Genomic DNA, 25,841 nt, shown 5'->3' with positions numbered 1-25,841 from the left:
GCTCACGTGCGTGAGACGCTTTCCCCTAATCTCAGTAACGGCGACCTTCAACCTATCAGAGGAGGAAAGGGTAATTACGATCCGGAGGAAACACCCGCACTCGACGAGGGAGTTGCCTGAGGAGTGGCAGCCAACCAGCCAGCCAGCCAGCCGTATGTTTTGTAAACAAACAGACGTGCGGGTGGTCACTCCGGAATGTGCAAACGAGCAGCAGGAACTCGAATCCGTTCAGTTTCGGAGCGTAATTAATGGCCGTGGGGTGGTGGTGCTATAGTGTGGTGCAGCATCCGGGGAATTTCACAACCACACACACACACACACACACACACACGGACACACATACCGGATGGAAGATAAATCTCGAAGCGACCCAATGGCGAGGACCTACATGCCTTTCCTTTCACTCGCCACTGCCACGCAGGTCGCGACGAAGAACCGGGACAGAGAGCGCGCACCAGCCAGCCAGCCCGCCAGCCGGCAATTAATAGGCCGGAAGACGCTGTCGAACGAACCGGCCGCGTTCGGTCGACACCCCAACACAGCCCCTCCTCCGCACCGCACCCGCCTTAGCTTCTCGAACAGATTCTCGAGGTCAGGCCACGGCGTTGTCCGCCATGCTGTGTGCACCGGAAATGGCAAATAAAAGTTAATATTTCAATTTCGAACGGACCTTTCCCTGCACCTCGCTGTGTGTGTGTGTGTGTTCCCCCTTGGGCCCCCTGTTCGTGGTCACGGAGCGGACACGGGCGCACCAAAAGGGATTGGGGGAATTGGCATTTTTCGAAAACTCGCTCGGATGCCTTCTAATTAATGCAATCAACACGCACAGACACACACACACACACACACACACACACACGCAGACGGAGGGGCGAATGGTTTCAGGCGATCTGTCCTCATTTCGGAGTGCTTTCCTGTCCGCCGTTCGAGACATCGGAATGACCGCGAATGAGAAGCGAGAAGAGCGCAGGAAGTTGGTTGGCGTTGGCGCGCGCGTTTTTCGATATTTTCGGAGCACGGAGAGCAGATTGCTATCTGTGGTCACCACCTCCTGTTCGGTCTGTGGAATGTCCAAAAGATGGCAAAAGGAGAGACAAAGAGAGAGAGAGGGAGAGATAACCAAGGCGCAGTCCCGCCATCCGAGAGTCGTCAAGATCAAAAATCAATTTCCTCAATTTATAGCAAGAGACGAGCGACGACGACCACGATCGAATCCACTACTGGCCATGCAGACGCCATTCCCGGTGGTCACAAGGAAAAAGTGCAGCCGGATATTACTTCCCTCCCCCTTACGCCTCTCCCTATCTTCATCAACCGTCCCCCACAAAAACCCTCCAATAAATATTCGCTTTTCGTTTTGGGGCTCGGGAGTTCGTGAAAATCAAATTCACCCTTTTTGCCAATTTGCCACCCCGTCGTGTGCTGGGGAGGTCTTCAAGGGGACGGGAGGAATGGGCAGCAGCAGCAGTAGTTGGTGCGAGAATCGGAAACACGGAATGAGGCTAAAATGAAGCGAAGGGGATGTCCGACCGACACATCCCCAGATCCACAGTTCACTCCAACCACTCCAGATGAATGCTGCAGCCGCTTGGAGAGGGTGGCGGGGTGCCGGGAGTGCGCGCCCCCCGGGGAAGAGGAAGGAAACGAACCGAAACACAGGAAATGGAAACCGGACCCAAGGATCACCGGGAATGCATCGCTGAAGAGCGAGCGGGTGGGGGAAGAGCATCTCCACCTTACCTTCCACCGCCTCGTTCTTCAACCAACGAGCCATCATCATGGCCACCACACCAGTTGGAGCATTATGCTCATCGATTTTCAGAACAAAAAATCAACACATTACCCCCCCTTTTGCTCCTTTCCTCCTCGTGAAGTCCTCCTGTTTCTTGTCCACGAAGCGGAAGTGCATTTTGTGTTCCACTATAACTCATCGCCGGATTGGAAGAGAGAGAGAGAGCAACGCGCGGGGGTTGGGTGGTTGAATAAATAAACAAAACAAAGCAACACAACCTAACCACCCACTACCACCCAACCGTATGCACACACACACACACACACACACACACACGCGTATGCATGAATGCATGTACAGCCACATGGAGCACTCGTCATGGCGTGAAATGCAACTGCATCGCGCACAAGTAGCCTCTGGATGATATGATGGCCAAGCGCTGCTGTTGCTGCTGTTGCCTGCATCCGAGGCACAATATGTGGTAAGCACACCATGTGTGTGTATGTGTGTGTGCAGTGGGGTATTGTTTTGTATTTCGATCCTTTCCAGCCTCTCCCTTTTTCTCTCTCTTTGCCTCTCTCTCTATTTAGCTGTAAAATTTTAAATTAAGCTCGCCCCCCAGAGTTGGCTAGCGCGAATGACTGTGTGTGTGTGTGTGTGTGTGAAGCAACAGAAAAAAATGCGGAAAAATCGGAGGGATATGAAAATGAATTTTCATATTTCCAACCATCCTTTTCTCGTATGGCCTCCAGCAGCAGCAGCAGCAGCAGCGAACGTGGAGCGGACTTTTTTGCACCAGCTTACTCCGATGGTTTTCTGATTTTCCTCCTGCTCTCCGGATGGTGCAGTGATGGTCCGCGCTGCAGGCTCCATCGTGATTGTCTATTTATAGTGCTTCTGCCACCACTTCCGGTTCTAGTTAATCAATCCCCGCGTACCGGGGGGATCGCAAATGTCGGAAATGTGTGCACCGGAACTGTTATCACACTAATGGACAACCCATCACCCCATCCTCAACGAGCAGTTCTGCGATGATAACGATACCCGATGGTGGCCCGGAAGTGAGGTTAGAAAATCGATAACCACCCACAGCCCAACCCTCCCCCGCCATAACGCACATCATCATCATCATCGGCGTCGTGTGTGGTGCATTCGCGATTACTACCATGCACATAGCCACACAAACAGGACAGCCAGAGATCGATTGACAGTCACAGAGAGAGGGAGAGGAAATAGCAAAATAAAATCCCGATTCCGGAAGCAAATGGAGGGATAAAGGAGGAAAAGCAGAACGTTGGTGGTGGTGCCCGGAAATGAGAAAAGCGAATCTCATTTCGTTTCGCTTGGATTCTCCTTCCGGTTGCACGCGATGCGCACGTCCGGCATGGGACACAAAGACACACAAAAAAAACGGGTCCGGAAATGTCGCCACAAATGTCCCGCGAACGCGAACCCGGGAAATCGCCAACAGCGATGACCACCCGGAAACGAGGTCGCGAGTCCGAGAATTCTGGCCATTCGCTGTAATCGGATTACTCCGGATACTGACGACGTCAATTGATCGGCCCCGTTTGTGGTGGTGGAGTTGGGTTCATCAGGTACATTCTCATCATCATCATCATCATCCGGGTACGGAGACGACGTCGCGACGGGTGAAGGTCGCAACGTGCGCCACGATCGATCGTCGTCGTCGTCGCTTACTCGCTTCGCTTCCGGTGATGGGTTCGCCCGGAACAAGGAAAACGGAAAGCATGGAGCTTGGAAGTAGCGGGGGGAATGGAGCATGCAAAGCAGCAACGCCGGTACCGTATCCGGAAGTAAACGACCACGACAGCGGTCATGGTGGGGAGTAGCGAACGCATTAACAAAACGGTACATTCATACCCCAGCGCGCGACACAAGACGCGCGACGCAAGATCGCGATGGTGGAAGACGGACAGGAGAATGGGTTGGTGGTTGGCGCCGCCGCGCCGTCGGTTCAGTGTGTGTCCGTGAGGTCGCGCAACGAACGGAGCTGATGTAACCCCTAGAGACACTTGTGTGCGGACAACAGTCACCATACACTTACGGTTCGTGTTCCGTGTCTCTCTCTCTCTTTTTTTTGCGTCCCAATTGTTTGCTTTGTTGTGCCGACGACGACCAAGACGACGCACACTTACGTTGATACACACCGTTTGATCGCGGTGGTGAGCCGAAGGAATGCAGGGAACGTTCCTCACCTTTAAGTCGATCTTCGAGGAGAACAGTTACACTAATGGAACCGGAGCTCACAATCCGAACTGTGGAATTGTTTAGAGACACTACGGTCAAGTCAAAGGTCCAGCTAGGAAGAAGGTATTACTACTTGTAACTCTCTCTGTCTCTCTCTCCATCCGTCATGGCGGCGCTCCAAGAACGACCTTGAACGAGGTACGACGTGCTGGCGCGAGTACTACACTCTGCCACCTTAGGTTAACGGAGGAACTTTGCAAAAAACAAACCAAAATCCCTACCCCAAGAGAGCGAAAGAGTGAGAAAGATAGAGAGACAAAAAACGTCACAATAAACCCAATTAGTGGTTGGACACATCGCCACAATACGCGTTTGGTCGTCGTCGTCGTTTCCTATACACATCCCCGCGAACGTCGATTGCGAAAACGGGAAGTTTGACTTGGGCGCCCGCGGTCGGTCGGTCGGTCGCAGCCGTTCGTCATCACTCCCCCCGTTCCCATCCCTCCTTGTACACCTGCTACTCGCGCAGGCGGAAGTGCCAAACAGCGTGAATAATGCACGTGGGCCGTTGTCGGTGGTGGACCGGTTGAGTCGGACCTGCCGTGCCTGCCGCTGCGGCTACAAAAGATCGAAATGTCGTTTCGCGGTTCCTCGCGAAACCGTTGCGCCATGGTTTGAGTATGCGCGTGCGGAAGTGTTTCGTTGGATATGGTTTTTTGGGGCCAGACTAACCGCGAAGACAGCAGCAGAAGAAGCAGAAGAAGGAACTGATAGTTGGATCTTTGTGTGAGGAAAATGGTACCATTCGGCGAGCCTGCATTTGATTAATTATTTGTCCCACCATTTTGACCAGATAAATATGGTTTCCGGTATAGTGCACGGAAGACATTCCTCAAGACGAGGAGTTATTTATAATTTTGACAGCTGTCAAACGAGTCCTTAAGTTTGACGGATAAGACGTCTAGCGCCATCTATCGGTCATGGAGACTGGTGTTAAGCTCAACTAGAAGTAGTTCTGTATGCAAAATAAGAATCTCTTGAGGACAAAAACTTACCAACTTGGACGTGGGATTGCTCTAGACTCGTTGATACTCCATGAGCGTCGTACGCGCTGCTGACGGCGGCGGCGTGCGTCCTGCAGGAAAGGAGGAGATAATTATGGGATACAAAATTAGAAAATTGTCGCAACACGCGGTTCTTAATACGAAAAGTCCTAGACCCTAATGAGTTCACCTTTCACGCGCTCGACCACCTTCTGCGAGTGGGAATGGGCGGCGTGTAATTAAGCAAACTGATAGCGAAAGAGAAGATACACGTCAGGCCAGGCGACAAGTGGAAAGCCCTTAAGAAATATACCCCACAGCAGCGCGACCGATTACACCCCCATTCTTAATGAGTGCAAATCCTTTTCTTCTCAGTTACATCCTCTACTAGACCGCGGAATTGAGAGTGCAACATGGTGTTCTGGCGAATGTAAAAAACCGAATGCAACAGCCCGCCACCGCCAGTCTAGGGGAGCAAAAGGGAACGGAATCTCTTCACTTCCGTGCCAGTGACAACGACGATGGGGTGAGGACGACAACGAATGTGGACGAATTAATTACTGCGACCTCTTCTCGCGTCCAAAGTCCTTACAGCAGCGCCAGGCGCTGGTTGTTGCTTTATTATTATTTTTTTAATTTAATTTTTGCATCTAACATTCACTTCTTGTCAGTCTTTTAGACCGCCACCGCCGGAGCGGCCACGGAATTATGAATTCCTGGGTAGGGGTCGGGTGCACGCTCCAACCAAGGTTGAAGGACGATACACCGACGCGTTTCGAGGTGCTTCTTCAATGGTGCCTGGTCTCATCACGAGAAACGGAGGGAACTACCTGGCTACACACCACACTTCAGGCCGATGCCGTATGATGCCAATAGGAATAGTGTCCCCCCCCGGGGGTATACCAGCGATGCGCGTGTTCCGGTGAAAGGGGACAGAGAGAGAGGGAGAGAACAGGAAGCACACGCAAGCAAGAAGCAAGATTCGCGAGCGACGCGGAAATATGATTCGTCGTCGTCGTCGCCGTCGAGCAATCGACCAAAGCGCGCGCGGTCGGTCCGTACTCTGTGTGAGGTTGTTATAAATAGCGCCAGCGTGTGTTTGCTGCTTCCATCGCTTCTCAAACCGAGGCTTCCTGTCTGTGCACCCCGCTCGTCTGCACTTCTCGCCGCCACAACCACCACACGGTTCCTTCTTGACGGAGCAGCAGAAGCCATATAGGCCGGAATACCCTCCCTGACATGCTGCTACAGGCGGTTTAGCGGGTGTGAGAGAGGATGGTGAATGCGCTCGTGTATAGCAGCACGCTAGAAAGGGAGAGGCACATTTCTCAAACCGCAAAATGTAATCGGAAGTTCCAACGGGCAGGGTTGTGGTGGGGTTGTGACTGGTCCGTTGGTCGGAAGGGCTGGTCAAGAACTCGAAACGGACGACGACGACGACGACGACGGACGGGAAAGTCCAAATGATTCACGAGCAGTTTAAAGTCTTGGCACGAACTGACGACAGTAAGTCGACTCGTTACACTCACAGCAGGGCATTTAGTCTCGCACCCGGGGCGGAGGGGGGGGGAGGCTGGTACAGAGCAGATCATCTACCCTCGGCCCTTTCTCTTCTCGCGCGCCAAACGCCATAAGCCACATACACCACTATACACTCAGGAAGTACAGGCGACACCCACTCTCAACGGGAGGAAAAAGGGTTTAGCGAATGATTAGCATAAATAAATTAGCATGTTTCTCCCTCGCGCGCACACGCGAATGTAGGTTGCGCGAAATGCATTTCCGGGAGTATAGACGGAGACGGAAGTTGAACGCGGCCGAGGCACGACGATGACGACGACGACGACGACGGCGGCACGTTCCATAATTCATCGCCTTCGAATGGGAAGCGCAACAAGCAACCGAAGCACACACACACACACACGGCCCAGAGAAGGTGGTGTAGATGGCCATTCGGCCAGAACCACAATTCACGGTTCGCGGTTGGATGAAGTCAAGTTTTTGCGCCAATTTGGTCCCAAAGATCCATTTAGCGTGTTTTGACGTTTGCTAAGAGGTTAAAATGAAGTTCTAGGCTACCTTCTTCGTCCGCCCTCTGCCCAAGGTGAAATAAATCATTATTTTCCACCAAATGAAACCGAAACCAACATTGGAAGAAGATTGAACATTCCAAATGACCCACAATGTGTGTAATGATGATGATGATGATGCATGTCTGCCCCGAAAGAAGTGCAACTTCCTCTCGATTGTTGCTGCGATGTGCTTGTACTTGGTGGTTCCTGTTGCCTGCTACGATCGCTGCCGTCAAGCGCAGAAAATTGTAAATTGAAACCAGGTAGGCGATGAAGTGGCGCTCGCAGCGAGATGAGCTTCGGTGAGATGCTCGTGTTTCTCATCGAATTCCGAAAAACGGACGATGAATGCGGAAATGTGGACGCCACGAGGCGCGCTTGACGATCGGTTGATTAGAACGAAAAGCGGCGGGGTTAAGCAAACAAAAACAACAAACCAAGAGCGACAAGCGCGTCGACGACGACCAAACCAATATTGCATTACAGTGGCACGCTGGTCGGCCCATTAGTTCCGTGTTTTCCCACAAAACTCTCTAATCAGCAGCACCAGCAGCAGCAGCAGTAGCGTGTGCATCCATGGTGTGCGGCTCGCTCGAGGTCACAAAAGTAAACACAGAAACCCTATCACGGGAATGCCGCGCGCATGCGCCCGTATGTGTGTGTCTGTGTGTCTGGTGCTGGAGAGATCACGATTTATAATCCAAAAAACCCCTCGATCCATTGTAGGAACTACCCAAATATCCGGTTATCCGTCTGGCAGCAGCAGCAGCAGCAGCAGCAAGAGCAACAGAACACTTTACTCACTGATTGACGACGATGACGATGGCAAGCGGTAAGAACTCGCGAATGTACGAAGGGGGTGCGCGACTCACTCGAAACCTGTTTTCTTAGACGATCTAGCGCCGGTTTGCAGCTACACACACACACACACGCGCGCGCGATCCGTCGACCACCATCAGTAGCACGGCGACGCAAAGCAGGAAGTAATCGTAATGTGACCGTTCGCTCGCTTGCTGGCGCAAGGCGCGTGCGCGTGTGTGTGTGCTACTGCTGGTTGGTTGGCCGTTAACGCGATAACTGTACAAACGTGCCTCTCTACAGGCAGCTTCCTATAGTGGACCACAAGATCGATCCCCCGGGTAGTGCGGTGGTGGCGTCGCGACACTTTAGCGAAACGGAACACACAGCCCCAGCCGCCCTCCACACACAACAGCGGGATCAAATTGCTTTATCACGACGCACCGTAGCGTGCCAACAGCGATCGAGACATCCACACGACACGAGGTGGCGGTTTGCCGGGTGTCCTTGGGGCCTCCGAGACACGCACACACCGAGCGAACCGTTATCCCGGACGCGTTGTCGTAGTGTGTGATCGATCGATCGATCGTTTGACGAGATGCAGCAGACAACTAACGACGACGACGACGACAAGGTGAATTTCGGGCCAGGCTATTGAACTGCGTGATGCTTCTAAAGTACTCTCTTTCTCTCTTCTCTCTGTCTCTCTCTCTAGCTGCTAGCTCCACCAACATCAACGTTTGTTGGCTTGTCGTAAATCTAATCATAGGAAGCTGGGCGCAAGAGCGAGACCTCGACTTAGTACATCGACGCGTGTGCTTGCGAGTGGCGCTCTCGAGATGGGCTACACCGTCATCAGCAGAGCGCACACACCAGAGAGAGAGAGAGCAAAGAATGACGCACCGAACCGTCAGCCGAATCTCGGAGTAGCATGCGGACGCAGCGTCTTATCATTTCGGGCACACATACTATATGCGGAGCAAGCAAAGTGTTATATCTATTTCCTCGAACAGTTCGAACACACGCACACGCCATGTGGCGTTGCTGTTGTTGTGATTGGTGCGGTGACCACCAGTGGTGGTACGTGACAAAACACTCCCCGGTGACGGTGACGATGAAACCCTTCTTTTCCTGCATCGAATTACTCATGATACTGCGTATGGTACCCCCATCCTTGCCTGTGACCGCACCTGAGGGCTACGTGAGGGAATTTATCGTGAAGGAAGCGCGCGCGCGCCCCTCGATAGACGACGATCAGGTGGTGCGCGCCATCCATCCATGGGAGCACACGACGAGGAAGAAGTCGAAGCCACGCGCCGTTTGAAGGTCTTATCGAACAGGGGAGAGGGAGAAAGAGTAGAAGCAGTTTCTTGGATCTTTTTGCTCCTCCTCCTGCGCATCTTACATACAGTTTTCGGGAGGGCACGTGTAGGCACAACAGAGCGGATAGCAGGAGATCCGAAGACGGAGATCGAAACTAGAAGCTCGTTTGCCCGCGGCACAGCCCCTTGCGCCACCGTCGCTGAGTTACGCTTGAAAGCTTCCTAATTACGAGTGTAACAAGGGATTTCCCTTTTGCAGCTTCGGTCGCTGCCGTGCAACAACCGTGCCCCCCAATCGTTAAATTGGTTTCAGCTCGCTACAGAACATTAAGTGATTAGGAGGGAAGAGTTGGGAGGCAGCAGCACCAGCATCCACGAGATCATTTAAAGAGATTTTACCCCCTCCCCCTTTCAGCCCCACGGATGGGATGCTGGTGGAGCTCGTTCTAAACACACGAGAACACTAGCACAAAAGCAGGGGAACGGGGGGTGGGGCAGGCTGAATCTTCGCGATCGGCCTTTCTCCCTGTAATCATCTGCCGCAAGTTTGAAAGCTTTTCTCGTCCACCTCCAGCGCAGAGTAGCAGAGCTAGAATCGCCCAGAACAAAACACTGAAGAAGAAGAAAAAAAAACAAAAAACGAAAACCCAAACCAGAATGATCTTTCCCTTTTTTGTTGATGGAGCCCCCCCCCCCCTTTTGAACCCCGCGCTACGTGTTCTCTGACGTTCTCTGAAAGCGAACGAGCAGATAATGGAGGGTTACAGCAAGAATAAGAGATAATAGCCAGACCAGCCCTGGCGTCCCGATGTCAGTAACCTTTATCTCTTTCTCCAAACACCACAAACCATCCACCAAACCGCGATGATCGGTAGTCGTGCATCGTGGCGAGAAAGTTAAGTATTCCAGCAGCCGAGCTGATAAGCATAAACGCGCGCGCTTGAAACTGTCATCCGGGGTAGTATAACAGTTCCGCTGGCTAAATCCAAGCAACCATCGGTGGCTACGAGTTGGCGAAATGCACTCGGCCTCTTCAAGCCCTTCCTCCCGATCGGTCCCAGAGACGTGGATGACGGATGTACATAGAGTATATCTATCTGTTGCCTGGTGATAAGATAACACTCGAGAGGCCTGGTGGAGTGGCGGAAGCAGGTGGAGTACAGCAGGTGTGGCTCTCGGCGCACTCACACCAACTCCAAATCGTCGCTTAACCCCTCTCTCTCTCTCTCTCTCTCTCTCTCTCTCTCTTTCAACCACCCCGCAGCCGCCGGTGCAGACCCTGAGGAGAGAGAGGCGAACACAATACGGAAGCTGATAACAGCAGGCTGATAAGATGAGCAAACGACTGCAACAACTCCAGCAACTTCTCTTCCGATGATACACGCTACAACCGCACGACGAACTCAATTCGCGGTACCCTAAGGCCCCCCTCCCCCCACCCCCCTCCCTTCTGTATTTCATTCCCGGAAGTACCTTCGATTACCAAAAATTGAAGGAGAATATACTACTCTTCCTGTCACGAAAAAAATTGTCATGCTGACACCGAAATGGCAGTCCTCCTCCTACAACAGATTAGTGAGTGAGGCTTAGAGACAATGATAACGTACTACAGATCAACGTAGGCTTATCCAATCAGCGTGTGTGGGTGAAAGAGCTTAAAAGCTGTAGCTACCGTTGGTGACACACACTTCTAATCCTGTGGTCGAGTACCGTTCGCCACTCGGGGCCAAAAAGGCCGGGAACCTCTCACCGATCGGCTGATAACGAAATCCGCACAGCACAGCGGCGGCGGCGGCGATCGAGCTGAACTTTGAGCCAAACCACGGAGGACACAACAAGATGGCGCCCAATCCCGGGCGAAAGCGGCGAAAGCAAGGCATTACCATTCGGTCACCGAGTCCGCAATCAATCAGCAGCCACCATACCACGGGCACGGTTCTCGGAAATTTTAGATCGCAAAAGGCAAACCAGAGCTTGATGAGAGGAAGCTCAGGAAGTGTCAAGTGCCGATGTTCGAAGGGATTGACTTAAATAGCACTAGCAGAGCCCAAAAAGGTGGAAGTTAAATGACTTCCCACATACCAAGTACTATGTTTTCCCCTCACCAAGGCGACACACTCTATCGGTAAGCGATGCGGAACTGCGCTGTTGGGCAACAAAATAAACAAAACAGAAAATGGCAAAAAAAAAACAGAAGCGATTGTGCGGCGCGCACAGTCCTCTCTCGCTCTCTTCCTTTACTATTTGCCTGATAGCGGTTTTTGGCCGATGTTGCAAACATCCACAGGCGCACACAGGCACACGGACAAATGGTGTGCATCATGTTTGGTGCATCTCGCGGTGGTTGGTTCCCAGCCGGCACCAGCAGTAGCACAGTGCGTTGCTGTGCCCATCGGCCTTTACTGCAAAATCAGCGAAATTGTTGTAATTTTATTAATTGCACACATACACGCAGAGACGCGTACACCAGCTCATGCGCTAACGGGAAGGACGATCAAACACACACACAACACACGCATGGGTGGGAAATAACATTGAACAAGACTGCCAACCATCGAGAGCTGCTGACGGAGGCTTTAAATTCTCGCTGATGCCACAACAAACCCCCGCCACGGTCCAGGGTCCAGGGTCTATGAGGTGAGGTGTCGTTATGTCGCGGCCAGTGAACTTGGCGCGAAGCGGAATCAATCAAGGGGTGACACAGAGAAAGAGAGAGAGAGAGGCAAAAAAACAGGGAAGGAAATGCAGGAAAATTATGCGAACGGAAATCAAATTGACCATTTTGCGATAAATGAAATGTTTGTGCAGCGGCGGTCGGTCGCACACCACGACAACGACGCTAACGATGACGTGGAATTCGAAGCAGTGCGCAACATTGGGGACAACATTGGGTACTGCAGCAAAGGAGCAACGAACGAACGAGATTGGGTTGGACGATTCCGTTTCGTTCGAAAGGTCATCATCAGGAAGGAGAAAGAGAGCGCACGATGGTGCGCCAGGGAATGCCAGGGCAACCAACATAAGAGAGGAACCACCACCATCTTCTCCAGCAGCTCGGTTAATGATGAAATAGGTAAAACGCGCATGAAGCATGTAATGATGGGGATGATCGGACACTCCCCGCTTCGGCGATTGTTCACCAAAAAGGATGCAAAGCCTCAGATGACTAATTGGATGTGTTTAGAGCGAAGAAGTCATTTTTAAACACTTTCTAAGCTGCGGCTGGGTCGTCTTCGGTCATTCGCTCGTTGTAAAAGGCAATAAAAAAAAGATTTTTAAACGCAAGCAAAGCAAAACCGCGATACCGCGCGGTGTTGACTCATCTCTCTCTCTCTTTCTTTTAGAGCATTTTCGAGAACATAATGCTGCAGCGGAACGGGAGAGGAGGTCGTTACCTCACACAACACTCTCACGGGTTTTCGGTAAAAACTATATGCTTCCACTTCGAGAGCATAACTAACCACCAAATTGTTCATTTTCTCTAACCGTTGATCGGGAAGAACGAAAAACAAAAAAAAAAGATCAATCATAGTGACGTTAGGCAAGGGGCGGGGTAAGGGACCGGGAAAACGATTTTAGCATGCGATCGTAACCGAATAGAAGTTCGAAAAAGATCGATGAACAATTTCACTTAACATAAGGAGAGTGGGGGGGGGGGGGGGGGGGGGGGGGCGATCAGCTCTCGTCTCGAGCAGGTGAGAGGAGGGGTGGTGGTTGCCTCCGTAGTGTGTGCAGCGAACGGAATCGGCCAGCGGCGCAAAGGAATTCCGGGAGAAAAGAAGCTCCAACATCTCCCGAGAGCAGAAGGCTTGCGGTGAGGGGAAGGTGAGGTGGTTAAAAAACACAAAAATCCCAAGAGCATCCAAGAGGAAACGACCGACCCCCAACATCCCCCTACCTACACCACCACCACCACCACTACACCTCACGGGCGCGAGAGAAGACGTCAGGATCTTTCACTCACCTCACCATCACCTTTCGATTGTAGAATCGTCTCGGTGGAGAAGAGAAGAGTGGTTTGGGGGAACCGGGAGGCGGAGAAACCATTTCCTGGATGCCCGCACTCCTCTCTAATGGTTGTCTTCTCTTCTCCTGCGTCTCGCGGCTGCGCGTTTTGGGGAAACGATGGGGAGAAGGAACGAGGAATGCAAGATTACAAACCTGGCCCCGGGGCCGGTCCCGAGCCCTGACCAGGCCAGGCCGAAGAACGTAACGTAAACACATACACACGCACATACACACACACACACAGCGAGCACGAAACGATCGCACCGAAGAAGCTGGTGAGGTGGAAAAATGGAGCGAAAGCAGCATCCGCCATCAACCATCGAAGAAGGGGTGGTGGCGGTGTGCACGGGGTAGAGGTAGAGGAAGGGTGGCAAAAGAAGGAAACCGAGAAATTGCCCCACGGGTCATATGTGTGTGATGAGAGATGCTGGGATGGTGGCAACGAGCGAAGGAGAGCGCGTGAGGTGAGGAGTCCCTGTAATAACACGGGGCACAGGAAGAAAGAAAGGAAATGCCGGCGCGATCGCGCATCCAGCAGCGATCGAAGCAGGAGGCAGGAAGAACGAACGCGCCACATGGAACACAATATAAGCGCAAGGAAAGAGAGAGAACACAGTACGACTAAGAGGAGAAGAAAAGAGAAGAAAGGAGCACATAAAGTGGAAAATCAAAACAGAAAACGACAAGAAGAAGAAGATGATGAAATGCGGACGAACGAACGAACGGAGAGAACCAGACAAAATAAACAAGCAAAAGCAAGAACGCACGAACGAAGCGAAGAAGCGGTTAGTGGGAAAAGGATAAGAAAGAGGCGCACAACAAGAAGATGAGCGCACGAGAGCATAAACGGGAAAGAAAAAGGAAACGATGGAACCCAGCGAAACAAGAAGAAAGAAGATAGATAAAAGGAGCAAAGACTCCGAGAGAGAGAACTGATCGTTAAAAAGAGAAGCAAAAAGAGAAAGAGAGAGAGCAAACGAATGAAAGAGGGAAAAGGAAATGAAAAATCTTTTCAAGTCTTTTGACCTCATCCTCCTCCTCCTCCTCTTCCTCCACCACCGTTCCTGATCATCGTTCTCATCTCTTCTCTTCCCATTCCTTCTTCGCACGGTGGTTCTCCTCGTTGTAGGAGCACATCTTTCACCTTACGCCAACCACCAGCCAGCCAGCCAGCCAGCCAGCGGGTCCTATACACACGCGTCCTTCATCTAGGCCGCAACCTCAAACCCGTCCTCTCCGTGTATCTGTCTTTCCGGGTCCCAACCGCCTCCCCTCCCTCCCCTCCGAGGGTCAATTCGTTAATTCTTTTCCCTTGTTTTCGTGACGATTTCGTTTCGTTTCGTTTCTCTGGTACGCGCTTTCGCTACGCACACCTTTCCGCCCTCCCCCCCCCCCCTTCACCTCTTTCTGTGGCCAAGACAGAGAGCATCTTTTTTTTCCTCAGAGATAGAAAGAGAGAGAGAGAGCGTGCGGCGAGGTGAAGAGGAATGGACACACAGCACAACAATGAAGGCAACTCTAAAGGGAACTAAATCCCGCGCCTCGCACAGCAGGAGAGATGTGTCAGCGGGAGGAACGAACGAACGAAGGAACGAACGAAGGAACGAACCAAGGAATGGTCCCGCAACCACCACCACCAAAGTGATATGATGGCTCGGCATCTTCCGTCGTCCTCCTTTTAATTCCAATGCCAATGATGCGTAGCCAAAGAGTTCGTCAGTGGATGGCCGCGGGCCGGGCGGAAGACGGAAGAGTGGCGGCAGAGAAGGGTGAGGAAAGAATGTTCTACGATCGAAAGCCGTTGCGGGAGTCGTCTTGCCGGTTTGACAGAAGGAATATTTAGAAGAAAATGCGACCATAGACCCATGATGATGATGATGATCGAGAGTTGCAGGAGGTACAACTTCCACCACCACCGCCACCACCACTACCGGACACATGCCCATGGATTGTGGAAATGTCTTTTCGGGCACAAGACAAGCAAGCTACTGCCACAGCTGAGGTGGACCAGCATCATCATCGTCATCATCTACCAGCATACACTCGTGCGCTGGTCGCTTCCTACTTTTCGCCGTCACAAGTGGCCAACGAGCGGAATTCAAATGCGAGAGACCCCCGAAACGACGACTCAAGCAGTGGGAAGGTTGAGGTGCGTGCGGTAACCGAGAATCATCGTCCGGAATGAGAATAGAATAGGGATCTCTAATGGGGCATTCGCTACACTCTCCTTAGCTGGAAGCACACTAGGAGGAAGAAGGGTGCTGATGCTGTGCCGGTGTGGACTCTCAACGGGTTCAACGAATTGTATCCAATTGCTTTTTGGGCACAGCGTTTTGGGCGTGGTGGTAGTGGCGATGGCGGCGAGGTGATCCTGGTGGTCGCGGTACACGCCCCGCACACGCTCGGTCTCCACCGCCGATAGCCAAAAACCCGTAATTCATCTTCTTCGTCTAATGAACCTTTTCGTTTCACCTCCGGCCTTTTGCGCGACTCCATCACCTTCGGGGTTCTGGCACTGGACAACAGAGGCACCCCACAAGTTGGACGCGAGGGCATTAACATTCGAGCGAATGCCAGCCCCTGGGTAAGATCACCTCCGAAAGATTATTGCTATACAGAGGCGCTGCGCGGCTCATCCATAATCCTCATGCTCTGGATGTCCCGAAAGCTGGCATCTAGTCACAGAATACCCGGATACACTTTCGGACTTTCGGATCTGATTTATGACGACGGATTGGCACCACTCTCTCGGCGCGTTCTTCTGCGACGTAGACGTTGTAGACGAGAAAACCCTAGACCAGAGGACGCTTTTAAGAAAACAAAGAAACGGACAAAACCGATGCTTCTTCTCCAGGAACTTCTCCACTCACTTCCAGGATCCTAGGATCCTTGCCAAAAAAAGGTCCTGCTAACAAATGGGCTCACAATTGGATCGATGGCACTGACATAATAGGAAGCGCGGCACCGCCCGTAATTCTCGACCTTCCTCCTTCCTACAGACTTCACATGATCCTCTTCGTTCTTTCGGGTCGGGTCCATTTTGCGGCAAACTTTCATCCGCCACCGGATGGACACCCGTCGTGTTCGACCGAACAGCGTACAGAGGATCGATGATGCCAAGGAACCTCTGCCTAGTATTGCAGGTACTCCTCTCTCCAGCGTCCTTTCTGTGTTGTAAAGCAGCAGCCGAGAAGGTCGAACAGTTCGATCCACATAACCATTCCTTGGTCATCTCGGGAGGATGTGATCGAGGATCGAGTTCGTGGAATTTGACTTTCCTTTTGTTCAGCAGGCACTCTGTGCACTTGTGCACCGGAGGATGGAAGCGTCCGTTGCGTTGTATAGTTTACGGCTTTCCACAAATGGTCATGTTGCCAGTACTCGGCATCCTTGTCCCGTTCCGGGAACGATGACTTTGCTTTGCGCGCCAACGGACAAACACACTCGACAGGCTCTCTCTCTCTCTCTCGCTGTTTGTGTGCTGGTGTTTGTATGTTTTCTTTTCTCACATTTCGTCCAGAGCGCTTTGAGATCCTCAGAAGTCAGGGCGCAGGATTCTGAGGAGACTCTTCCAAGAAACAACTTGACCGAAAAAGTTGCATCCTCATGCGCCATAAGCCTCTCGAACGATCGGCGGCCGATCGGTGGCGTAGCAAGTGGCCTAAACGAATGAAAATTAAAACATTTTCCCTTTTGCTTATCACGATAATCTGAAGGATTAGCCACGATTTGGGCGCATTGATTGGAGAGAGAAGCATCGCCACGAACATCCGAAAACACAAAAGAAATTCGGGAACTCCACCTACCCTCCGTGTATCCTCTTTTTGAATTCCCACCGCTTCCCACGTTCGTGTGGCACGCAAAATATTAGTTGCGGTCGTCATCGATGACCACATTAAACGGAGGGCGCGTGCAGAAGGCATGGACTAATCCACGGGACAACGATTGTTCACATGTGTTCCGAATGATATCTTGTAGCAGCAGCACCATAAATAACTCAAAACCCTTCACGTCCCCTTTCTTTCATCGAGAAGTCATCGAGATCCGGGGCACGAGCTGGACACACACACACACACAACACAATCGCGACCTATTCTCTCCTTTTCCCATGTGCCAAATGTTGTCGCGCGCGCACATAACCGATTTGCCACATTCCCAACTGAGGCCGGTGAGGACAACAAGTGCACAGGGGAAGGTACACAACCCCTGCACTGTTGCGCGCCCCCTCTGCAATCGCTTCTCTCGTGGCGCGTTTACGTCGAATTCCCCTCATCCAACGAGACGAGAATTATCAACGACGCGCAACGCGCCGAGGGGAATATCTTTAGGGTGCGAATCACAGGGAGAAGAGGGGAGAAGGGATTCCCCGTTGCAGCATTGTTGTTATTTTTACTATTGCCCAAGGTTCGGGGAACGCAAAGCGGTGCGGTAATCGCGACGTCACGCCTCAAACTCTCACCGGGATACGACACTACACAACATTTGTGCGTCTAAAGTGTCCTTCCTTCCGGTCTTTCACCGAGGGAACTAGGGGACGAGAGTGCAGGGAATGAAAACAACAGCCGCAGAAGCGGCAGCAGCAGCAGCAGCAGCAGTCACCGTAAGACCGGAACCCCTCTCTACGTCTCGATTGCTTGAAAATCTGTTCCGATTTTCCGAACGAATCCCCTCGTGGATCATGGAGGGAATCACTACGTCCGATGCGTCAGGTGAACCACCGTTGACGGTTCTGGTCTGGCATGTGTACTGCATGAAGGGGTGCACAAGGAGTTGTGCGAGAAGCGCACTTGTTCGGAACTCCGGAGGGAATCCCACCACCACCGCCGTACGTAACCATCTGTGTGTGTATCTTCTTCTTGTCGGGAAAGCGGATATCCTGGCATGGCAGAGGAGTTTGCGAAGAGTTTTCAAATAATTAATTTCCTCCCTTTTTTTGGTGATGCTCTGGAGAACCGGAAGAACTGTTACTTCATCCCGTGCACCATCCACAAATCTCACAGTCACGCGTCAACGTTCGTACGTTGTAGTAAATGCAAGGGTAATGGCAGCGATCTTCGGGAAATTTTGCGATTCACCTCGCAGCTGGTATCAATGTATCGCGTGAAGAAGGTACTAACGGTCGAGCGTTTACCCTGCGTTTCTTTGGGCGGACATTTAACGGTTTCACACCACACTTGTGAGCCCAAATTCTCACTCTCCGTATGCAGGTAAGCTTGAGATTTCTTAAGTTCAGGCCAATCATCCTTAAAACCAACGGTCAGGTACGGAAGACGTAGAAGTCTGGCCTACGGTCTCTTTACTGCGTACATGACCCTCTTAGAAGAGCTAAGATCTCGGCATGGGACATCCCTTCCAGATAAGACAATGAGGCGCGTCCATCTTACTTCCTCGTGCGGATTGCTGCAAAGGTAGTGCCGGCAGGCAGGCAGGCAGCAGGCAGGCAAGGTGTTTAAAGGATCATCGGTAGAAGGTGGTACGGAAAACGTTTACCCACCCTCTCCACAGCAACACGCCCAAGTCAAGGGCAGAACCGTGCCAGGAACGTATGGCGAGCCTTGCTCTGGCCTCTGGGGTCATAATCGTTTAGCAGACCGGCGGTAAAGGAAACTGAAACATGCGGAGCAAGTAGCACCGATGCAAGTGTCGTCTCAAGTGGCTCCGGGTCTTCTTGTCACTTGTTGCTCACACACGCACACCCACACGGATATCGTCCTTTATGACGTCCTCTTCTACTCGAGAGCCTCTGATTCATATGTAAATTCGGGTGCTCAAGTACCTTACCGTGCTACCTGTAGGACACTTGTCGAGGAAATTGTTCATTATCCTCTCCGTCGCGTAGCCCACAAACGGTTCTTGAATGTACCAGACAGGAGAAGGTTCTCGGCGGGGCGAAACAGGTGGATTGGCCCCGTTCATGGGTTTTTGGGCCACTTTCTCTCGGCCTTTCTCCCCCGGGAGGAAGAAAGTTCACAAAGCGTTATAAAACGCTGATTTTGGACCATTGACGGTTGTTATGCCGTAAGGAAAAGCATGTGCGCGCCCAAAAGGAAATGGAGAATTGTTTTCGCGTTGGGGACAAGCACAGTTAGACGTTACGTTCTCTCTTCTAGTGGCCATCGCCATCGCCGCCGTCGTTGTCATTGTCTTCACATGGTAAAGGCGCCGAGTAAGGCTTCTTCCTATGCGTCGCCCCACAAAGGGGAAGGGGAGGAAGAAAATGGCGGCCAAGCAAAACATTGCAACCGCGACTCAGCACACAGTTACGTCCGCCAGCGAATGTGCGCGCCGCCGCCCGCTCAGGCGTTCCTTTCCCTTCGCGTGGCTCAACGGGTGGGTGCCACGCTTTGCGAGGAAGCAAAACAACGAACGCAACGCAGCGCAGATATGTGCAACAGTTCGCGAAACGGAACCGCTAAAGTCATTGGACGCGCCCTGAAGACGACGCGGCGAGCAACCCAAGCAAAACACGGCGACGCAACGGGAAACCGTACAAAACATGCCAAGAAACCGCCAGGCGAGAGGCCGTGGTGCTGAAATGTGCTGAGCGCAGCCACAAGAACCATCCACCATAAGCTGGCGACGAAGGTTCCCTCGGTTGTCGCGAATCGGAAGTCGCGTCTTCGTCGTCGTGTGATCGAAAAATTGCCAACGGAACAGCGAAGCAGATTACAACATAAAAATCATAATTTGAGCATGTGACCAGCGTGGACCAACGGGGACACCAACTCTATTGTTCTGTCATCGTGTGTCCATCGGCCCACGGTGGTCTGACTGACGCCAGAGTGCCCGGTGTGTGTTGGCTGCAGTATTCTTCTCGCGTAACATTCATCCTCTACAAGGCAAGACGTGGGCCTCGTGGGGCGTTATCTCCTTATCTAACCGAACCGAAAGAGCGAGAGAGAGAGAACGAGAAAAAACCGAAAAACCAATGAACCATGCGGTTCCGGCATGTCCCGACGCGACAAGTCGCGACACATCAACCCCCTTCCCCCCTCTTCCCCTCTCTCCCCGCGAGCTTCTGCTCCGCGGGCTCATCAATCATAATTTATTATTCAAATTCACGGACCGCGCGCACCCCGAGAGCCGGGCCTCTCTAATCTGGTTGGCCTCTGCTTCTGGCTTCATCTTCTTCGACTGTTTCTTCTTCTGACGGCGACTCTTGAGGCGTCAGATACAGATCCTCCTCACAGGGAGTCACAGGGAGTGTAATTGATCATGTGTGTATGTCTTCTCTTCGAGCAGAAGGAACCCTCGTCGACGACACCGACACAAAGTGGTTCCAGATGTAGTGTCGAGTTCCAGGAGCAGAACCCAGAGCCACCGTTCTTCTCGTCTAAAAAGTTCTAAGTAGACATTGGCAGCATCGCTTCTCCAGGGGTCGGGGGTACTTACCTCTCGTGGCAACAACTTGTTGCTGTGATGCGGCTGCTTTCTTGATGGTCCCCGATGGTTGTAGAGGGAGGTGGGGGTCGCGAGATGCCGCTGCTGAATCTCTGTGTTTACGTTTCTCTCGGCGATCCTTTTCGGTGGCCGATTAGTGTCCTTTCTCTCTCTCGCTCTTCTTCTCTCGTCTCTCTGTCTCGTTGAGTGCACGTGGAAAACGCGAATCGTCGTTGTCGTTGGTTCTTCGTGCGAGCCGGAAAATTGCCGCCAACAGCCACGCTTTTCCACGCGCGATCACCACACCTCTCTCTCTTTCTTTCTCTCTCCTTCACTATTTCCTCTTGCAAATTCCAATCATTCACCACGAACCACGCACAAACACACACAGAAACACACGGTGGCCCCACAAACGCCGGCCTTTTAACACGCCAAGGGGGGCGAGCTCTTCTATTGCTGTTGCTTCACACTGTTTCACAATCGTTGCCGGTCGTTTGCTGTTGTTTGCTGCCGGCACACTCTGTTGTTGCTGTTTTCGTGAATCTCGCTTCTTCTTCTTCTACTACTACTTCTTCGTGGTGTGTTACTACCTTTCTTCGAATTTTCTTCCGCGCTCCGCTGGCAGCGGGTGGAAAAACGAACGAAAACGGAAATTGACACACAAAACCACACACTTTCTGCGTGCGCCACTCCTCCGCACAAACACACTCCACAACACACACGCCGCGACCGGACTACTTCTTCTTCACGCCACACCAAACAACACTACGTCTACTACGATAGCGGCCGTTGTGTGGTGCGTGGGCACACACGAACGTCGTCGCCGTCGTCGTGGTCGTCGTCGTAGTAGCCGCCGCCGTTGCTGGCGCGCTAACGGAAATGGAAAAACACGCGCGGCAGGGTGGAGCTGAGGAAAAGAAGGAAAAAGTGTTGTACGACCGGAAATTAGCGTTGGCTGTTGCTACTATTGCTACTGCTGCTGCTGCTGCTGAGTGTGTGTCAACAGCGGCGGCCAGTAGTAGCGGCGTTTGGGGTAGCGGCCGTCAGTTGCTGCTGTTGCTTCCGGTTCGTCGACTGCTGTTTACGTTGTTCAGCGGTCGGACTGTGGAGCATTTTTGCTGCTTCCGTTATATGATCTTGTCGAACCCACTTGGCCACCGCTTTTTGGTGAACAGTTCTAGACACAGAGACAGACACCCGCGTAACAGGGATTCACCAACACCTGTCCCCCTCTGTGCACCGCGAGTTCGAGTTACGACGACGAGATGATCCTGATAGACACTGTGATCGCATCCAGATCGCACCGGCTAGAGGCAAGCGGGCACGGTCGGTTGCTGGTGCTCCCTTCTGGCAGTTGACACTTGACACCGGTAAACCGTTTCCTTCCGCGTGCGTCACCGACAGACGTTTTCCGGGTTCCGCGTATCGAGGAGCGCGCTGCTACGAGATGCAACTACACGACTACTACGATTACTATAGTAACCAACACTAACTCTCTGCTTCTACTTCGTTCGTTCGTTCGTTCGCGGTGTTGGCGTTCTCGTGTAGCAGCAGCCCTGCGCTCCTGCGGGACCAAAACGACCGGCGGTAACGACGAGGGGATCGGGGAGACACACGGCGGCGTTTAAAACCGGTTTCTTCACTCTTTTTCTCACGTTCGACGATTTCTGCCTCCTCTTCTACTCTGCCACGGACACCGAGATTGCGAACCCGGGTAGAGGCAGAGTGTGTGCAAGATGACGAACAAAGCAGGAAACACACACCGCTCGCCACCGGACAGTCCCGGCTTCGGTGTCGTCCGTTCGCACGCACTCAAACACGGTGGTCACTGAAAGGCTGATGGAAAATCCTGAGGAAAAATGTTGAACACGTACGGCACAAAACTCCAAGGATCGGCACTGCTGTTGTTGCTGATCGAGCGAGCGAAGGAAACACACGTGGAATTGGAACACGCTGTTGGTGAATCGCGGGCTCGCTTAGCTCCGCACACGTCGTGCACGCACTACAACCCTGAGACTTCTGAGAAAAATGGCGTCAGGCGCCATTTCGAGAGCCAACCAAGCAAGCGAACAAGTGGAAAAACGTGCACCACGATCGCTCTCTCGTTCGCACCGACGAGCGATTGACGGAGCGTGAGCGAGAAAGAGAATGACCCGAACATTGCCGAAGACAACCCGAAGAGAATGTAAACACACGAGTACGTTAGCTCTCTCGTTCGCTCTCGCTCTCTCTTGTTACGCACACTCGCTCCATACAGTCCGTGTCATAATGATAGCGTCATTTTTGGTTTTTATCCACAATTTTAAAGATATTTTTAAAAGTCAAATTGCATACATTTTCTATAGATAAAAAGAGAATATACAGTAATTTAAATTATTTTTGGGACGCTTTATTTAAGCGCGAAATCGATAAAATATGGTGAGGCTATCAATATGAAACGCAGTGTAATTCGAAAATGCCGGAAATGTGTGCCAGAGGAGAAAAGAAACAGAAAAAAAGTGTGTGGCCGTTGCGAAACCAATTCGGTGAATTGTTGTGCTATTGTTTTTTAATAACCACGATCCTGATCTGTGCTCTATGCCAATACTAATCAGTTAACGTCTCCCGCACTTGGACCTTTAAATTGTCCTTTCCGAGTTCCTTTAGTTGACTTTATTGTATCCACTTGATGATTGATCATGCGTGTGTGTGTGTCGCCTCCAACCCGTCTTCATCAATCTCAACCCCGCAGCAGAACGCGCGATCGCTCATCCCGGAACTTGGCGACGACGACGACGGCAACGACGGCAAGTTCTTGCTTCCGCGTCGCGCTCTTACCACGACGACCAAGAGAGACCAAGACGATGATGATGCTGATGGGGTGTCAAGCAGAGATGACAACACAGCATCGCCCATATGAAGTGGAGGAGCGGGCTGACCAGAGGCCAGGACGGGAGGGGACAAAGAACCAACTGGTTGTCTTCGTTTCCGTGTACGGTGCGACGCGGGGTGTTTTAAAAATAAGATCGCACACACCGAAACGCGAGATGACTGGCCGGCAGCCGTTCGTTCGTCCGTCCGGTTCGTCTCTATGTCCGGGTGTTGCGGATGTACCGTCGACCGATCGATGGCGGAACCGAGCATTGGAACCAGAAGGAAGTTCGCACACATACACGCAGACAACGAAAGATCGTTCATCTCGGCAAGATGCTATGCTGGCTGTTGTCGCCGTTGGGGGGTTCCGGCCGCCGTTCTGCATGACACATGAAGTCGCGATCGAGTCGAGGGGGGGGGGGGGGGGTGTTTCAGTAGCACCCACTTGCTGCTGGGCGACCGCACTGATTGCAATCCTGCTTCCTTCTCCCAAGCTTCTTTTCAGCCTCCAAGACGACTGCTGCTACTGCTGAGAGCTACTGAGTGATGGGGACGGCGGGCGGGCGGCGATAGTGACCCATGTCCGATAGGGTCAGCAAGCGCGATAGGACTTAAGAGCATGGCGCGCCCGCCTTTACCATAATGAGCAATGCTACGACCGGGCCATCGGACGAGGAACGACGGACGGGCTCGCCGAAACCGGACGATCTGTGACTCGATGCACGATGAGCTCAGCGTCGAGGCGCCGCTAAAGAAACCGGAGAACGCAGATAACGTGCCCTGGCACATGATTTACTAGATTAAATGTAGTTATTGAAATGCTCCGGCCTAGGACTAGATTAATTGAAAGGCCGGCACGATGGTAACGGCATCAGTTCGCCTACTAGATGCAGCGCGTAGTGTAGTTAGAGAATTGTATAAATCCTAAACATTATGTTGGAGCATCTCCCGACGATGCTGCGTTCTCGGGCGTGAGAATCGTGCAGCATACTACAAATAGAACGTGAAGCGTGAACCCGGCACAGAACAACAACTACAACGGCCACAAAGGCAGGCGGTTCCCCGGAGTCCGTCGCCCCGTCTGGTGCACATCTGTTGGCAGCCATCAGTGGCCGCCACCAGCAGCAGCAGTAGCAGCAGCAGCACCAGCGGCGCATCGTTACATGTTTGCGAATTATTGCGCCAGCATGCGCCCGGAGAGCGTGTGTGAAAGAAGTTGGCGGCAATATATTATCTGGTTGATAAATGTGAACTGTTTTTGGAGCAGTTTTCGGAACATTCCTTCAATTCATGCTTTCATTGTCACAATTCTGGCTTCTAATTCTTTGTTTGAAAATGAGGAATCAACTGCGGGGTTGATGGAGCGACTTACTGCGTACTTTATGTGCGACCGGACATGCGCTGCAGTCTTCTTCAAAGGGAATGTGACTTAACAGTATCTGCTAATCTTAGAGGCAAACGAAAAGCCCCTCGATAAAGGCGTACCCACCCCGTTACCTATCCTTTAATCCTTTAATTGGTGCCAACGCGACGAAAATAACCTTCAACTCCAAATCTCTCGATAAGCCCCCCGATGGATTGCACTCAATCCATCCATCCATCCATCCAACCAGCGCCGAACAAACGCCAAGATGCGTCATCCGCGTGCCGCACCTTATCGATGATCGCACGCCCCGTTAGCCTACCGGAATTGCAGCACAATCCTCGCGTGGCATCGTGCGCCATCACCCCTGTGCAATCAGTGCGTTTGCGTAGCGCTGCCAGGAATAGCTTTATCCACCGGGAGCTCCTCGTAACTCTTGACGCTTGATAAGCTGCTGCTGCGACCAACAACACCTGAAACCTGAATCCAGGTCCGGTCTGAACTCCTTGTGCCACGAATAAACCCGAATTTCCCGCAAAACTAACCACCAGCGACAGCTGGGGACCCTTTAGGGAGGGGTGTTTGGACACGTTCGCGATGATCGCGCTGATAAGAGGTGACCCACCGGTGGGGGGTCGATTGACGCGCGCAATTGGAAAGCCCGTCTAATTGTTGTGTCCGCTTCCTTCGGACCGCTAAACAGATACCGGGCGAGTCTGCGCGGATATGGCCGTCGGCCGAAAATAGCCCCAATCCCCATGGGCCACCGGGTATATCAGACCGCCCGGTACCTTGCGGATAGCTTATCGGCGAGTGACGACACCTCTTGCGATACTCTTGCGCTTCTTATTATTCAATGCAGAATGATAAGCTTCCGAAGGAAGGTGTGTGCAAGAGGGGTGCTTCCGGAGCGCGAGGGGGGAGGGAGAGGGGGGCGTTTGCACCCAAAACAACCCAGGAAGACTGTCCAGATACTGAAGGGAAACTAACGAGCTGCTGCTGCTGCTACCAACTCGCTTGTGTTATCAATCTGGAGGTGTTGTTATCGATGTCAGACTT

General features: G+C 52.3%; 1 protein-coding gene across 3 annotated transcripts in view; it reads right to left on the bottom strand.

Moving 5' to 3' along the window:
* The window catches only part of LOC125950651 (ets DNA-binding protein pokkuri), a 35,060-nt gene extending 12,479 nt beyond the window's left edge, over positions 1-22,581 (bottom strand). For 2 of the 3 annotated variants that reach the window (XM_049678834.1, XM_049678836.1), the window contains exons 1-3: positions 22,441-22,581; positions 20,579-21,473; positions 4,999-5,078 (exon numbers count right to left, since the gene is read on the bottom strand). The gene's annotated coding sequence lies outside the window, so the exon portion shown is untranslated. Of the gene's footprint in view, positions 1-4,998; positions 5,079-7,862; positions 8,266-20,578; positions 21,474-22,440 lie in introns of those variants that run through there. The other variant, XM_049678835.1, reaches the window with a different exon arrangement.
* Positions 22,582-25,841: the final 3,260 nt, after the last annotated feature.

Source organism: Anopheles darlingi, chromosome 2, assembly GCF_943734745.1.
Source record: "Anopheles darlingi chromosome 2, idAnoDarlMG_H_01, whole genome shotgun sequence".
NCBI lineage: Eukaryota > Metazoa > Arthropoda > Insecta > Diptera > Culicidae > Anopheles > Anopheles darlingi.
This window is presented reverse-complemented; position numbering and strand designations above follow the sequence as displayed.